Raw genomic sequence first — 10,526 nt, 5'->3', positions numbered from 1 at the left:
GGCCTCACCCTCATTGAAGAGAGTGATGGAGCTTGGAGAGTCAAGTGGCCTGCTTGCCTGATGGCCTTCTAAATACAAACCACCCTTCTGGGTGGATACACCACCCATAGCAAGTGCTTCCTTGACAGCTAAAGAGGAAGCAGGACTTGAATTTTAGACAAGCTGAAGGCTATCTGCCAACCTTAATCAGAGGGATAGGTAATAATTGGCCCCAGAGCAGGAATTTATTTATTGCCAAGGTCCAATGCTGTAATTTTTTGCTGTATTTCATCCATCTATGTCTCATTTTTTTTTCTTGAACCATTTTAAAGTAAATCTCACAGTTATATAATTTTACCTCTAAACATTTGTGTATTGTTCAAATTTTTAAACTCTTTCTAAAAGTAACCAGAATGTCATTATCATTCTTAGAAGAAAAAATTGATAATATTTTGTTAATATTATTTAATACTTGAGTCCATGTTCAACTTTTCCAAAGTGTCTCACATATTTCTTTTCAAACTAAAGCCCATGATCCAGACAAGACTTTTATATTGCATTTGGTTGATGTGTCAAAAGTTTTACCTGAAATGTAGGACTTTTATCTCAGATTTCATTATTTAGAGTATATCAAGGTTCCTTTGAAACTGGATTTCACTTTCCAAATTATGTGTGATTGCTTTCATTACTGAAACAATGTGAAATCATATATCTCCATCCAGATTATTGGTTAAAAAGTACATGAAGGAAAAATGACCCAATATGAATCTCCCTAGGCTGATCATAATACCTGAATTGTCCAATCACAGTAGATGTACCTAATTACAGTGTTACCTAGCCTTCATCTTGGCTACTAGGATCTTTTGGAAATTTTTGTAGACTTTATCAAGTCGCCATTTGGGGTCATGTTTCCGATTTCTATCCCTGAAATTTTAGCAGAAAAGCACGAACATGTCTTAAGAACCACGATGGGGCTTCCCAGGTGGTGCTAGTGTATGAAGAATTTGCCTGCCGAGGCAGGAGACACAGGAGATGCAAGTTTGATCCCTGGGTTGGGAAGATCTCCTGAAGAAGAAAATGGCAGCCTAGGCCAGTATTCATGCCTGGAAAATTCCAGGAAGAGAGGAGCCTTGTGGGCCATAGATTCTTTACCAGCTGAGTTATCAGGAAGCACTGTAGATACAGCTGAGCGGCTAAACGACAACAGCGTGGTCAGGGGAGGGGAGAAGACAGGGGTGTGCTCGCGGCCCAAGGCAGTAATGGGACACAGACCCTGAAGCGTTGCTCTCTTTTTCAGCTGAGAGAGGATGGAACTATTACCTGCCAGTTTCAGGTATAGAATGTAATGATTCCATATTTGTATAGGTTACAAAGTGATTACCATAATAGTCCAGTCAACATCCATCACTGCATATGGTAAAAACAAACAAAAACACTGTTTTTTCTTATAATGAGAACTTTCAAGCCCCACCCTGCTGGCCACCCCCGAGCGTGCACCACAGTGCTGTTAACCATAGTCACCTCGCGGCTCATTCGAGTCCCATGACTCACTCACCTTGTAACTGGAAGCGAGTCCCATGACTCACTCACCTTGTAACTGGAAGCTTACACCTGGCCCCCTGCACACACTCCCTGGTCCTCCCAGTCCCACCACAGACAGCCACCAATCTGTTTTCAGTATTTATGAGCTTGAGTTTGTTTGTTTCTTATTTGTTTTTTAAGATTCCACATATAAGTCAGATCGTACAATATTTACCATTCCACGTGTTACTTATTTCACTAAGGAAAGTGCCTTCAAGGTCCATACGTGTTGTCACAAATGGAAGGATTGCATTCTTTTCTGTGGCTGAGTAGCATTCCACGGTGTATGTATACCACATTGTCCAGCCATTGATGGAGCATTTTTTCCCTCATCATTTCAAGATAATGGTAGACAAAATTCATTTAGATTAATATTACCATGTTTTAAAATGTCACCATTCACTAATGAATGAATTGACTCATTGGAAAAGACTCTGATGCTGGGAGGGATTTGGGGGCAGGAGGAAAAGGGGACAACAGAGGATGAGGCGGCTGGATGGCATCACCGACTTGGTGGACATGAGTTTGAGTGAACTCCGGGAGATGGTGATGGACAGGGAGGCCTGGCGTGCTGCGATTCATGGGGTCGCAAAGAGTCAGATACGACTGAGCGACTGAACTGAACTGATTCACTAAATATCCCCTTCCTAAATATTTTGATTAGCACATTAGTGAATTTACCCCTTACAGCTGACTGAGCATTGCTTCCCAGGTAGTGATGGAGCCATATCCAATAACTTACCCATAAGGGCATGGTTCAGGAACATGTGAAAGTCCCGTTCTTAAACACAAGCAAGATGTAAGTGGTGATGGATATTATAAAGTAGACAGGTTTATCAGTCAGGGTCCTGGTGAGAAGCCAAGACCAGCACCATCTACTCGGGGATAATTGAGCGTTTACTAGAGGGATGGCTCTCCTTATGCCAGCAGACATTAGGGGCCAGTGAAGGATGGAGTAACATCCTTGGGCTGGCGACAGTGAAATCCTTTGTCATCCTTGCCCTGCCTGAACAGGCAAAGCTGGAGGAATGGTTACTGGAACTCAGAGAGACTGGCTGCTTGGAGGGCCGTGGGGCAGGAGCCACACTGGTCATTAGTGCGGAGACAAGACCAGCCTGCAGGGAGCCGGCAGGAAGAGGGCACAGGAAACTCACACTCCCCGGCCCTGCCTGTCTCCCAGCAAAGCCCCTGCTTGATGAATCCAACTAGATAGCAGCAGGCAGGTGGGGAAGCCCGATAGAGCTACCCATCCAGGCCAGCTCCCTGGGCATGGAGCAAGGAGGAGGAGGTCTGGGAAGAGGGATGAAAATGCCCGGCACGGTAATATAGGTGACAGAGCAGTGTCGCCCCGCTGGTATGCACCTCTTCCCCTGAACCTTTCTCTCCGAGAAGGACTAGGGTGGGGGGTTGCATTACTCAGGCCCAAACGCCTTTCATAATATTGATGCCACTTGACTGTTCATATTAGGAATTTTTCAGGATCACAGTTTCATCTTGAATCTTTTGTTTACTTTCTTTGGAACACATCCAAGATTGTGTGCTGTTTTCTAATGACTTTTGCTACCCTTAAACACTGGAAAAGACATAAACAAAAAGCGAAAATTCCAAAGCTTCAAATTTACACTACAAAGTTTAACAAGCAAGTGTTCTGAGGTCTAGCATGCATTACAGATTTGACCTCTTTCTTTCTTTTCCTCAGCAGTTTAGTCTTGGTCCATTCAGATCTTAAATTTGCCGTGGTCAGCAATTTTTGGCAGAAAGGTACAAACTCCCTCAAACTTCTTTGCTTTCTAGAAATTTCTGTGTCAGTTAACTTTGGCATGGCTTATAGCAACAGCCACAAATGCAAGTGCATATCAATTCCTGATAGGAATTTGAATAAATCGAGCTGGGTGGAGACTATGACACTTGTTACCAGTCAAGCACTAAGCATTTTACACACATCAGGTCTTTGCTCACCACAGTTCTGTGGGGCAGGCAGAATTATTAACCCTATTTCTATGAGGAAACTGAGGCACAGGGCAAGTCGTACAGAAACTTAAAGAAAGTGGTGGCTACTCATTGTAAACATGTAGGAATCTGGGTCATAATCCTTAATTTTTTAAAAAAAAAAAAGCTTGAAATCTGAATTTAATAGGAACTCTCTCAATTAAGGAAAAAAAGCAGTTATTGAGAAACACAAAAATATTGTGCACAGGCTTCCTGATGATCCAGTGGTTAAGAAGCCACCCACCAGTGCAGAGAACACAAGTTCAATCAGTTCCTGGTCTGGGAGGATCCCAGACCGAAGGGCAACTAGGCCTGTGTGCCACAGCTGTGAAACCTATGCTCTAGCACTCAGGAGCGATGCCTCCTGAAGCCCTCTCCCTCTAGAGCCCACACTCCGCAAGAAGTGAAGCCACTGCAATGAGATGTCCACGCGTGCCACAACTACAGAAAGCTCTGCATGCCGTCAAAAATAAATAAATATTTAAAAGCAAAATCATTATGCAAGCCCAGCAAAGCACCTCTGTGGGTCAGCAATGGCTTGAGACAAGCCCAGTTGCTCCTCAGGTCAATGATTCTAGAAGCCACATAATCCAGCAAAGCTCAAATGTTTTTAGTCTAGAATACAGAGAACCCTGGGCCTCCCAAGTGGCACCAGCGGTAAAGAGCCTGCCTGCAAATGCAGGAGACTTTAGAGATACGGGTTCGATCCCTGGGTCAGGAAGATCCCCTGGAGGAGGGCGCAGCAACCCACTCCAGTGTTCTTGCCTGGAGAATCCCCATGGATGGTGGGCTACAGTCCGTAGGGTCGCAGAGAGTCAGACACGACAGAAGCAACTTAGCATAGCACAGCACAGTGAATCCTGGTAAATTGATATGAACCCACTCTGGTTGGGGAAGAACAGAAACTGACCCACCAGGCCACCCCCTTTCCATAGCAGAGGATCCCAGGTCTCAGGATAAGTTACCTAAAAGTTGCCCAGAAAAACCCCAGCAAGCAAGGAGCTTCATTTGCATCGCACCCTGGAGGCCAGCCACCTGGCCTCTCCTTTTCAAAAACCCTCCTTTATATAGCTTTGCCAGGAGGAATCTAATTTCACCTTCAATCATTTTTTCCATTACTTTTATTTGGAAAAATAAATAACCATCCCTTTGCTGAGTATTCAGGCTGAAATTGGGGAACCACTACCGGGTGGAAGAAAATGTATGGTTTGCTGTGCTTATTTACCTTTCTTACAGTTCCTGTTTTTTTGTAATGTCAGGTTTGAAGCCAACAGTCGCAGGGACAGCTGTGCTATAAATACACCGAAAAATGACTTCATGCCCCTGAAACTTAGTTCCTACACAATCACACATATCTCTTTTCAAAGTTTCTTTGCCCTCAAAGAAAAAGCCAGTAGTAATTAAGGCAGACAAATGACTAATTTGGGGGAAAGTCGTTTGAGAGACAAGGGCTTTTAAAAGGGAAAGTTGTTTCTAAACTCTTCACCATCAGCTCTAATTGGCAGCTCTTTCTCTCCTCTCTGTGATTCTTATGAGGCCGCCTGAGACCTGTGGCTGTCTTGACCCTCCGGTGTTTTGGCTGAGCAGGGAATGGGGAACAGCCAGCCTGCTGGGCATCCTGTAGAACAGTGATTCTAGGTGTGTGGTCTTGGCACCGGCTCGCATCAGAATCACCCGGGAAGAGGAGGGCCTTGTTTACAAGGCAGAGTTTCAAGCTCCTACTTTAGACCAAGACCAACTCCAATAATCTCTGGAGTCTCAGCAGAGGAATTTTAACAAGCTACCCCAGGTGATTTGTGGGCAAACTATAAACAGAATTATTATGACAGACAGCGCGGAATAAAAACAATAAATGTGCATTCTTATGCAAGAATGTCGTCTTCCTTGTCAGTAAGCAAGGGATGGTGCAGCCATCAAGCCAGCAGCCTCCACAGCTGCCCCGACTGTGCCCTGAGGGGACTCGGGATGGGGAACAGGGAACTGGGGCCTGGAGGGCTGAGGTGCATATCTTCAGAATCATTTCCATGAGCCCTGACTCTTGACTCTTCCCGTATACAGAGAAGCACGAAATTGATTAACTTGAGATGGCCTGCTTTTCTTCAATTAGCAGGAATCTTTTGGTATTTTGACTACCTGCAAAATCCCCTGTATATCCTGGCTCCTCCCTTACCCCTTCAGAGCGGTCCCTCGGAGCATCTAAGAGGTGGTCTCCTGGGCTCAAGTCCTCAGCAACTGGGCCAAGTAGAACATAATTCTCAGCTCTTAGGTTGGGCTTTTTTTTTTTTTTCAGTCTACATGCATTTCTTTTTTAAATGTATGTATTAATATTTATTTGGCTGTGCTGGGTCTTGGTTGAGCACTCTGGATCTTCACTGTGGCAGGCGGGATCTTTAGTTGCAGGACGTGGACCTAGTTCCCTGACCAGGCCACCTGCATTGGGAGCGTGGAGTTGTAGCCACTGGACCACCAGGAAAGTCCACTGACATGCATATTTCACGTGTTAGACGTGACTGTAAATGCTTTCCATAGGCCATCTCATACTCCCCAGCAGTCCCCTGTGAAGTAGGCACAGTCATCCTCACTTTCCAGGGGAGGATGCGGAGGCTCAGCGCCCCTTCATAAATTTCCCGAGATCACACAGCTGGTTAGGGGCAGAGGTGAGAGCTGGACTCAGGCACGTTGGCTCAGAGACCCCTCTTTCCACCTTCACTCCAGGGCCTTCCTCACCCTGGGGCCCCAGGATGGAAGTGTTAGTTGCTCAGCTGTCTCTGACTCTTTGCAACCCCACGGACTGCAGCCCACCAGGCCTCCTCTGCCCATGGGATTCTCCAGGCAAGAATACTGACGTGGGAGGCATTCTCTTCTCCAGGGCTTTTTGAGGTCTCCTGCACTATAGGCGGATTCTTCACCGTCTGAGCCACCAGGGAAGCCCCGGGGAGCTGGTTTCAGTTGTAGGTTCTGCCAGGCTACTCTGTCCATGGAGATCCTCCAGGCAAGAATACTGGAGTGGGTTGCTATGCCCTCCTCCAGGGGATCTTCCAGACCCAGGGACTGAACCTGCATCTTCTGTGTCTCCTGCATAATAGGCAGATTTTTACCCACTGAGCCACCTGGGAAGCCCTCATTACTGATGCATCTTACCCCAAACATGATTTTAGCTCTTTATTATATTTTACTTTCTGTTGACAGCTTCATCATCCGCCCAGTCTCCCAAGTCAGAAAGCTGAGTCAATTCTGTCGCACACCCACCTTTAATGCACAACTTGAACTTTCTAGAAAATGCCTTCTGACTGCCTTACCCCTTAGTTCTGGTTTAAAAACAGCCTCAGAACCGCTCTATCCCCAGCTCTTCTTACCTGGTCTGTCTTTAATATGTCACCAGATTTGACTTCCAAAGAAGCAAAGTTGATAATGTCACCCGTTGGCTTGACGCTCAGTGTACAAGTTCAGATCTGAACACCTTGGCTTGAAGACGGTTCTGTACCCAACCCCTTTCTCAGATCCCCACCGCTCTGTTACTCTCCCTCTCCCCCGCACCCTGACCCCTGTCCTGGCCACCCTGAACTGCTGCTCATTTCAGCAGACCTCTGATTTTGCACAAGCTGATTCTTCTAATAACTGTCTCTCTTCTTCATTTGGTAAACACTGCCTTGTTTTCTAAGCCAGCTGAGTGCTGTCTCCTCCGGGGAGCCCGTTTTCCCAGGCAGAGTCCCATTACACCTGTCCTGGCTGCTGCAGGGTTTGACTCACCCCCTGAGATAGCTCTTACCAGTGTGTCCTAATCCTCTTTCTACACCTCTGTCTGCAGTCCTCAGCAGACAGCGTCACAGCACACAGACCTCTGGTTGGTCTCAGCTGTCTCTGTAACCAACTCTCACCTGGATTATTAGAAAGACTGTTCTCACCTCTGGTTTCCCCTCCATCCATCTTCCATAATGCCACTCCATCTCTCCATCTGTCCCCAGATTAAAACTCTTCACTGGGTCTCTGTTGCCTCGGGAGAAAATCTAAGCTTCTGAACCTGGTCTACAGAGTCTTGAGGACCTTATCTCTGGGCACCCCCCTCTCCCCACTTAGCCTTTCTGAGAAGCACTGACCCAATTATTGATGCCAACACCTTGTACATGTCCATCCCTCTGCCTGGAAGACTGTCATTCCACCTCGTTTCCTAACATGTTATACTTGTATTCATTTCTCAAAAGGTAGCTCTTCACACCAAGAATGGCTAACATTTACGAGGTACTTGCATGTGTGCGTGCTAAGTCTCTTCAGTTGGGTCCAGCTCTTTGCGACCCTATGGACTGTAGCCCATCAGGCTCGTCTCTCTATGGGATCCTCCAGGCAAGAGTACTGGAGTGGGTAGCCATGCCCTCCTCCAGGAGATCTTTCCAGCCCAGGGATTGAACCCTGGTCTCATGTGTCCTGTATTGGCAGGTGGGTTCTTTACCACTAGTAGCACCTGGGAAACCCATGAAGTGCTTGCTATGTACTAAAATCTCCAAGTATAGTAGGCACTGTGCTAAATATTTTATTTACTCTTTATAGTGACTGTTGATGAAAAATAAGCTAATTTTTGTGATTTTTCCAATGGTTGTGAAGCAAGCGGTAGATGTGAAGTTCAAACCAGGTTGATTCTAGCGCCCACCTAGAGTCACTTTCTATTTCTCATCTCTAGGGAAGCTTTCCCCATGGCTGCCCTATCCCAGGTAACGATATCCTCTTTTTCAAACATTCACTGCCCCTCCTGGAAGGAAGATTATTATTTTCTGGTTCTGTTGGTTTCAGGCTTGGCCATGTGACTTTCCTTGCCTGATAAACCTTCAGCAGAGACGATGGCTGCTGTTCCTCTAACAGAGGCAGTGATATGATTTGCCTGTTAATGGTCCATAAGAGGCTGCTCCAGCATCCCAGGTCCTAGCTGGGTGATGAGGAAAGCTGCTCTAGATGCATGATGGCCATTTAGCAGGAATGAGAAACAAACCTTAGTCGTCATCAACCACCGGGATCTGAGGACTTTTTGTTACCAAACAAAACCAGGTCATCCTGGCACAGTTGCTGCCTGCTCACCACTACTTCTGCGAATGCTTCTGCACCTACTTTTAAAACAAATTCTTTAGATAATGTTACTTAGTTGGGTCTGTGCTGAGTCTTCGTTGCTGTGCGGGCTTTGCTCTAGGGCCAGTGTGTGGACTTTTTCACTGTGGTACCTGCTGTTTGGTTGTGGAGCACAGGTTCTAAGGCACTTGGGCTTTAGCAGTTGTGGCCCGTGGGCTCAGCAGTTACAGCTCCCAAGCTCCAGAGCACGGGCTCAAGAGTAGTGCCACAAGGGCTTAGATACTTCGAAGTATTGGGATCGTCCCAGATCAGGGATGGTGTCTCCTGCTTTGACAAGAGGACTCTTTACCACTGAGCCACCAGGGAACCCCTATACCTGCTTTTATTGCTGCCTCTAACATGACACATTTTGATTTAACTATTCACACATCTATTTCCCTGGCCAGACAGTGTTGTTTGAGGGACCATGTCTTATTTGTGAGCTGCATTTAACTCAGTGCCTGTTACATCATCAAAACTCAAGAAGAGTTATTTAAACGAATGACTGCAGAGTGGACCAATAATGATTGGTTCTTCATCACCAGTTAGTTAGCTGCAGGAACCACGTTCAATGTCAGATGACTTTTAGTATCCCAATGTCAGTCTCCAAATCCCTTGATCCTAGCCCTAGCGAGGCAGATGTTTTTTTATGATGATAAAAACGAAGCATATCACACACTGCAAAAAGAAAGAGCTCTTGAAATCCATGAGTTTGAATCCCAGCTCTGCTTACTAAGTATGTTGCCTTAGACAAAGGTTGAAAAGTTATAAAATGGAAGATTTTATAAAATGGAAAATTTAAATGTTGAAAAGAAAGAAAACTGTATCCTTCTGGGTTCTTGTAGCTGATCTAAGAATTAAACTACATGAGACACGTGAACAAAAGAATGTCAACATTAATTTCATATATATGAGAACGCCATGCACATGAGCGTTTCAGACACAGAAAGGTGAAATGAGGCACATGTAGCATTCTGATCTCAGGAATGGAGTAGGGGCCCGAGGCTTCCAGGGGCAGGAAGGCAGTTCACAGCATGGCCAGAGGAGGGGCAGATACTCGGTTGTTAGGTGTTGGTCCTGCCATACAGATGAAGCCACTTAGACAACATCTATCTTCAGTAGAAAGATAAATGGGAAATCTTCTTCCCAAGAAAAATGGGATTTTTCTTCTCTGGGAAAAATCCCCAATTTAAGTTCTCCAAGGTAGTTAAGGGAGGGGCAGTAGTTTCTTTTGAACTTTCAGGGTCTTGGTTGCTTTCAGCTCAAAATAACTACCTTGCAAACATGGCACATTTGGGGAGGGCGCTCTGAACTTTGCGATTGTTTCCTAGGATCACAGGCCGAGTGCTCAACACAGCTTGGCTCACTAGGATATGGTCATGACATTTTTGGGGGGGCTGTCTTGCATCTATCCTTCCTTCCTCTGTGTGTGGGATCAGTTTTTTGAGTATGGTAATTGTGAGGGCACTTCAGCACCTGGGGAAGATAGCCATCCTGTACCCTCCATTGGATCCAGACTGACCAGTCTGGTGCACTCATCTGATTGATTTGATCAAGTGACATTAGATAAGAAGTTGCATTCTCTCCAGGTACTTGAGGCAGAGTCTCATGGGGGCAGTGGGTCTTCCAGGGAGGACACAGGCATCCTTGGTTAGACCTGTCCCTCCAAAAAGATGCCTGCTGTACCGCCCCCTCATTGAATTCTAAGAACTGGCTTGGTTCTCGCTTGACTTTCAAGCCTGATTTTCTAACCTCTAGTCAAGTCTGATGTTTCTGATATCCTCTGGTAAGGTGCCTGTGAAAAGAAAATTCTTCAGGTAGGCAGATGTCATTTAGTTTGTTTGAAAACAGTAAACAATAGATGGCTGTCTCATTTTTTCTTC

Source organism: Capra hircus, chromosome 22 (genome assembly GCF_001704415.2).
Source record: "Capra hircus breed San Clemente chromosome 22, ASM170441v1, whole genome shotgun sequence".
NCBI classification, from domain to species: Eukaryota; Metazoa; Chordata; class Mammalia; order Artiodactyla; family Bovidae; genus Capra; species Capra hircus.
The sequence above is the reverse complement of the archived record's forward strand: the minus strand, read 5'-3'. Positions refer to the sequence as shown.